Consider the following 7,754-nt stretch of genomic DNA (forward strand, 5'->3'; position numbering starts at 1 on the left):
TTTGATTTTTGCTCTTCTCCCCCTTTTTCATTTTTTCATTTTATTTTCTTTCTCAGTTTTTGCTTCTTCCTTTTTTTTTTAAATTTTATTATTACCTTTATTCGATTTTTACTTCTTTTCTTTATTTTTTTTTCTTTTCTTTCCTTTCCTATTTTTTCCCTTTCTTTTTCTTTCATTTACTTTTTATTTTCTTTCATTTCTTCCTTATTTTCTTTTTTATTTTAATTTTCTTTTCTTTCTTCCGCTTTTCTTATTTCTTTTTTATATTTTTATTTTGTTATTCAGTTCTTGCTTATTCATTTTTTTATTTTTATTTTCTTCCCTTTCTCCAACTTTTGCTTCTTCCCTTATCTTTTTTTATTATTTTGTTTTATTTTCTTTCTTCCCTTTCTTTTTCTTTTTTTAGTTTCTCTTTCACTTGTCTAATTTTTTGCTTCCTTTTTTTTTATTTAATTTTCTTTCTCTTTTTCAGTTTCTGCTTTTTCTCTCTCTTATTTTTTTTTTAAAAAAAAATTCTTTATTTGGATTTTTTCTTCTTCCCTTTTTTTTCACAAGAATTATGAGGTTGAATTCCGTACGCAAGACTTGAAAGTACTCAATTCATAAATGACTTAACACCAACAAGCCAATCATTAAGTTTGATTATTATAACAAATAATAAATATAAATAACAAATGAAAGTCTATCAGTAATAACCACTAATATTTTCTATCAATGATAGTTTAATCTTTGATTATTTTCGTAGTTAATAGCCACTTACAGAAATCTATCATTGATAGCCAACTTAGTGAATTTAATTAATAAAGTCGAATCTCAAACTAAAATGTAAGTGGAATGCCTAGAAGTTATCACTAATAACATGTTTATTAGTGTATAAGCTATCATCGAAAAGAAAAGGGACTTATAAATGTTTGGGAATGACAATAAAAGGGCAAAAAGGTATTCAATGGCTATGATTGATAGAAGCTACTACTGATAGCATGTTACTAGTGATAGAAGCTAATACCAATAGCACGTTATCAATGATAGAAGCTACCCGATAGCACGTTATCAGTAATAGAAGCTACTACTGATAGCACGTTATCAGTGATAGAAAACTATCACTGATAGCACGTTATCAGTGAGATCATTGATAGCATCTTATTAGTGATGTTATCAGTGAAAGAAGCTATTACTGATAACCACAATGAGTGATGTTAGTGATATCGGTGATAAAACTTAGGTAATAGCTATATATCGAGTTTCTTTCAAAAGTGATAACCAATTATAGAAGTCTATCATTGATAACCTTAAATGTTATATTTCAAGGTTAATTTTAATTGATGAAAGTCTATCGGTGATAACGACTGATAGCTGCTGTCAGTGTATCAGTGATAGCTATGATAAAAGATTGTTAGTGATAACTACTATGGTAATCAAAGTTGTTGGTCTTCTTTCAAAGTTGATCGTTATTTATAAATCTATCATTGATAGCCACTGATAGCCTTAAGTAGTAATATTTCAACGATGATTCCAATTGATGAAAGTGAATCAATGATAGCTACTAATAATTGATAGCAAATTAAAAATTAATATTTCAAGATTGTATTAATATTTCTAGAATTGAAAGTTATTATTGATAGCAATTATCATCAATAGCAATTGATAGAAGCTATCAGTGGTTATTACTGATAACTGCTATCAGCGATAGCTTTTAATTTGAGAAAACCGGGAAGAAGCAAACAAAATGGTGGTTATGCCGGAGTTTTTTAGTCTTTTATCATTTTTTTTATTTATATATGCAATTATTTTATCCTTATACTACATATTCTATTATATTGGACTTGAATTCTACTTATGCAACTGGTCCTATATATTTATGAAAATTTGAATGTATTTTTCTATTTCATACAATTAATTTAAAAAAACATTCGTTCATTATAATGTAATTAAGAAACTAATAAAATATATGTACTAATAATTAAAATAGATATATAGGTTGAATTTGTCCTCCATCTTCTTATCTCTCCTCTCTCTAATAAAAGAGAGAAATTATTTTCTGATTTTACATTTTTGCAGCTTTTGGTATTTTTTTTGGTAGGGAAGTGTAATAATAGCAATGCTTTTTGTGTCTTTTTATTAAAAAAAGATGCTTTTTATATTGCATCATTTTCCAAAATAGGGTGGCCATTAAATGTGGACAAAATTTATCAAATAATTCAGTTCGCTTCTTTATTTAGCAGGTTTTTCGTGAATTTTCATATAGATATTTAATATTTTTATTTGCTTCTAGAATTATACTTTTTAAAATTAAGAATATTACTATTTAGAAAACTTTTAAAATTTATATGACATAAATTTTTTAACACCATGCAAAAGTGAGATTTTTATGTCTGAGGGATAAACCGTGAAAATATGGTAAAAGATTGATTTATCAATTTCGTATTTAGTAAACTCGTGAACGTATTATTAGATACAAAATTGAAAATTTAGAAACCTAATGAAAACAAAATTGATAGCTTAGTGCCTATTAGATATTTGTTAAATCTCAAGGATTAAATACATTTGGAAGTTTTGAATAAAAAATGAAAAGTCCAATATTCTACCAAACATTTGGTTCAAAGTTCAGAACATGTTTTAAAAACCAAATATATGTATATAGTAAAATAGAATTCCTTAGATACTACAAAACTCGTATTAAAACAAAAACCTACCTTTGTAATTGTATTTTCACCATCACACAACATGTTTAAGACTAAGACCTTTCTTAGAAAGGAGCCTTATATTTTATAATTGGCGTTTTTCACCATCATGTCACATCTAAACAAGTTTAAAGTGAATGTGTATAATTCATCTAATGTCCAATAATACATTTTGCTTTAATTGCTTTTAATATATAGTTTTGATGTCTTAACTCTAATTAAATTTTCAAATGTATTTTACTGTTTAAGAATCGTAAAGGGTTGTAAAAAATACCAACTTTGAGATTATTTTCTTTTTGGTGTAATAATGATCAATGAGAAATTTTTGTATGATTGTATTATTTTTTTCACCTTGTGTAGTTTCTTTTCAATGTACAACGATTCTTTTGAAGCTTTCATGTAAAATAGTTTCTTTTAATTTTTCGAGTATTTTCTCTATTTACTTTATGCTCGAAGTTTTAGGAGTTTTTTTTTTTTTTTTTCAAACTAAAAAAAAGTACACTTTAGGGGCCGTTTATTTTCTAAAAACTCGGATTACTAGAATCTTTAGATGTCTCAAATTATAGATGTTCGGAATTACAGATGTCCAACATATTTAAATAACCATGTTTGTTTTGTAGGAATATTTTTAAAGATATTTAGAAATATTTAGATAATTGTGTTTGTTTTGTAGGATTTCTAGTTAGGAATGTATTAAATGCACATAATGTTCCAATAATGCCCTTATGGCTAATCATTAATTTATAATTAATTCAATATAATAACTTAATAACATTTTTGTTTTTATTAATTTCAATTTATTTTTAAATTAATATAATTTTTTATTTTATTTATTATTTTTCTCAACAAAATAATATATATTGATTTAAGATTTTGTATAAAATAAATATTAATTTGAATTTCTTTCTAAAAGATTAAAAAAAAATTACAATACAGAGAATAAAATACATAGTTCACAATATTTATTTTAATTATAGAATGAAAATAAAAAAGAGTGATATTTATAAATATATAAAAAAAAGAGTGTTAAAAAAGTAAAAATATGATGCCCTCAACACGAGAATCTTAAAAACTCATGTTTTAAAAGGGCATCAAGAACTCCCAAAAAATCTTCCGTAAAGACATCTTACATTACCGTAAAACACATGTGTTAATCCAAATACTCATTCGAGATTCCCACGAAATGAATGACCCTTATGATATTTTAGATTACTTAGATAGCCTTTCTGGTAGATAAAGCAAACCATGAGTCTTTGTCAAATTGATCGTTTATATTGGAATTAAAAGATCCTGTGCATAATTAATTAGTAATCACATAATAAAATTGACATTAGTGAAGCCTTCTGTTAAAAGAAAAAAACCAAATAAGTATTCAACTCTAGAAATATTTTCAATGATAGTTGGTTACATATTTGGAGTGAATTTAGTTCAATTATAATTGGTATATATTCCATTCTTTAAAGTCGAAGGTCACTTCTTCGTATCATATCTACAATTGTTTAACTAAAACTTTTTTTAATCTACAGATTCATTGTTAAGTTATAAATTGAAATTATATGAGTTATAATTATCAAGAAATATATTTCCATATATGATTTTTATATATTTTTTCTATTTATTATTTTCACATGTATTTTAGTTTTAACCTAAAATTAAGCTCATCTTTTTTTCAATGGGAAGGTAAGAAAATAATTTTCCTAACATTATTAAAAACTTAAAAATGTTAGTGAATTTGAGGAACACAATGGCATACAACGATAAAAGGATATGGAGAAAATATAATATAATAATAATATATAATAAAATAAATATAATATAATATAATCTATAAATATATAAAATAAATAAATAACAAAAAGTAAATAAAATAACAAAGAATGGATTTCTCCACGTTCTCCAATCTTTTTGGATTGATCACCAATATGTGTGTGTCTTCAAAAATCCCATTATTTATAGCCAATTTGGCAAGTAGAAGGAGAATTACATGGACGCTAATAGTGTGCAATCTTAAGACACATAAACGACACATGGGGTAATAAACAAGTGACACATGGCCAATTGACACTAATAATGGATATCTACATTACACCTAATTTAACATATTTATAATACTCCCCTTAAATGCACATTATATATGAAATATGTCTCGTTAAAACCTTACTTGGAAAAAAATCATAGTGAAGGAAAAAAAGTATATATTTCATATAATCTGATACTCTTAAAAAATATATTTACTCCCTCTCATAGAAACATCACTTGAGATCTCTGAGTCGCAGCATTTCAATGTTGTGCACCAGTTTTTCAAAGGTTGTGGTAGGTAATGTATTTGTAAATAAGTCTATCAAGTTATCTTTCGAACAAATTTGTTGTACAGCGACGTCGTCATTTTCTTCAAAATCATGAGTGTAAAAAAGTTTTGATGAAATATATTTTGTTCTATCTCCTTTAATACATCTTCTTTTGATTTGGGATATGCATGTTGTGTTGTCTTTGTATAATATCGTTGGAAGATTTTACTAGAAGACAAACCACATGTTCCACGAATGTGCTGAGTCATTGATTTTAGCCATACACATTATCGATTAGCCTCGTGAGAATTTCAGCATGACTCGAGGAAGTGGTTGTTATGGTTTGTTTCACTGATCACCATGATATAGCAATTTCTCCACATGTGAATAAATAACCTGTTTGAGATCTAGCTGTGTGGATCAGATAAATATCCAAAATCTATATAACCAACTAGATCAAAATTTGATTTATTTGAATAAACAAACCCATGTCGATCATTCCTCGAAGATAACAAAATATATGCTTAATTTCGTCCCAATGTCTTTTTGTTGGAGAAGAACTATATCTTGCTAATAAATTTATTAAAAATGCAATATCTTGTCTGTATTATTAGCAAGATATATAAGTGCACCAATTGCACTAAGATATGGTACTTTAGGACCAAGAAGTTCTTCATTATCATCTCGAGGTTGAAATATATCTTTTTTCATAGTGAACGAACTTCCATTGGAATGTTCAATGAATGTGTTTTGTCCATTTAAAATATTTTTAAAACTTTTTCTATATAAGTTAATTGATAAACAAATATCTCATCTGCTAAATGCTCAATTTGTGAGCCAAGACGAAATTTTATTTTTCTAAGATCTTTCATCTCAAATTCTTTCTTAAGATATTTTATTGCCTTTGAAAGCTCAAGTCCCAATTATATTTAAGTAATCAACATATACCGTTATAATAGCAAATCCTAACTGTGATTTTTTTATAAAAACATATGGACATATTTGATTGTTTTGATATCCTTCTTTCAACAAATATCTACTCGATACCAGCGATCTCTGTAACTTTATTGAATACAATTCCCGATATTTGATTTATACGTCTCAGATACCTTAAATCCTAATGGGATTCTCATATGAGTATCATTATCAAGAGATCCATATAAATATGTTGTGACTACATCTATAAGATGCATATTCAAACTTTCATACATAGTCAGACCAATTAAATATCTTAGTATAATTGTATCTACCACCAGAGAATACGTTTCCTCATAATTAATATCAGGTCTTTATGAAAAATCTCGTGCAACTAGTCTTGCTTTATATCTTGTGACCTCATTATTTTTATTTGGTTTCCTCATGAATACTCATTTGTATCCCACTGGTTTGACATCTTCTAGTGTTTGGACTATTGGTCCAAAAACCTGACATTTTGAAAGTGAATTTAATTATGTCTCGATTGCTTATTTCCACTGAAATCAATCTTTTCTATGTCCACATTCTTCAACATATTTTAGTTCGGAATCCTCATTTTCATATATAATATCAAAAGCAACATTATACGTAAAAATGTTGTCAATAATCATATGAGTTCGGTTCCATCTTTTTCCTTGTCATGACATAGTTTATTGAAATCTCTTAATATCTTTAGGTATTCTACCTTCTTCACTAGTCATGTCATGAATTTCTTCATGGGTATTTACATCCTCAACCAAGTCTTCTTGACTATTAATTATTTTTTTCGAGGATTTTTATCTTTAGAACCCACTGGTCTATCACGCTTCTGGCATATTCCAGACTCATTAGTGACAATATTGTGTTGCGATATCAATTTACAATAGATGGGACATCAATTTACGATAGAACATTTGTAGCTGGTATTTGTGACTTAGTTACTTTCTTTGCATCTAGTAACTAATTTTCCATATTTTGCAAATGAATTAGCTTCTGAACTTTAAGTTCACATTAATCTGTATGGGGATCTAAATGAGACAATAATGATGCATTCTATGTAATTTCTTTTTCCAACTTTTTAATTCCTCCCTTAACGTTGGAAACTTTGTCTCATTAAAATGAAAAAATGGTAAATCATGCAGTGAATACATCACCCGACAGGAGTCCAAGATATTTGATAATTGATGGAGAATCATATCTAATATATATTCTTAACCTCCTTTGAGGACTTATCTTATTACATTGTGGTGGAGTAATTGGAATATATACTGCAGCTCCAAAAATTCTCAGATGGAAAATATTTGACTCATGTCCATAAATTAATTGTAATGGCAAGTACTTATGATAAGATACTGACTTAATGCATACAAGTGACATTGCATGCAACATAGCATGTTCCTATACAGATGTATGAAGCTTAGCTCTCATAAGTAATAGTCTAACAATTAACTGCAAACGTTTTATGAATGATTTTGCTAAACCATTTTGTGTATAAACATGAGCTACAGGATGTTCAACACTTATCCCAATTGACATACAATAATTATCAAAATTTTGGAATGTAAATGTTGGGACTGATGTCCTAAATCTAGTGTATCCTGTGGTTTTTAGTTTTGTTAACACAAATTATTTATTTAATAAAATAAGAGATATTTTATTTGACATTTAGACAACATTAATTCAATCAAATAAACTAAGATCCAAGGTTATATGATGTCACTTGAACAATATGTGATTGACATACAGGTGGTTCATATTCAAGTAATAACCTAAAAGGTCTACAGTAAATGGATGAAGGTTGGGTGCTTTATCCTAGTAACATTGCGGATAC

This window comes from Benincasa hispida, chromosome 6 (genome assembly GCF_027475165.1).
Source record: "Benincasa hispida cultivar pf3 chromosome 6, pf3_genome.v1.1, whole genome shotgun sequence".
Lineage (NCBI taxonomy): Eukaryota > Viridiplantae > Streptophyta > Magnoliopsida > Cucurbitales > Cucurbitaceae > Benincasa > Benincasa hispida.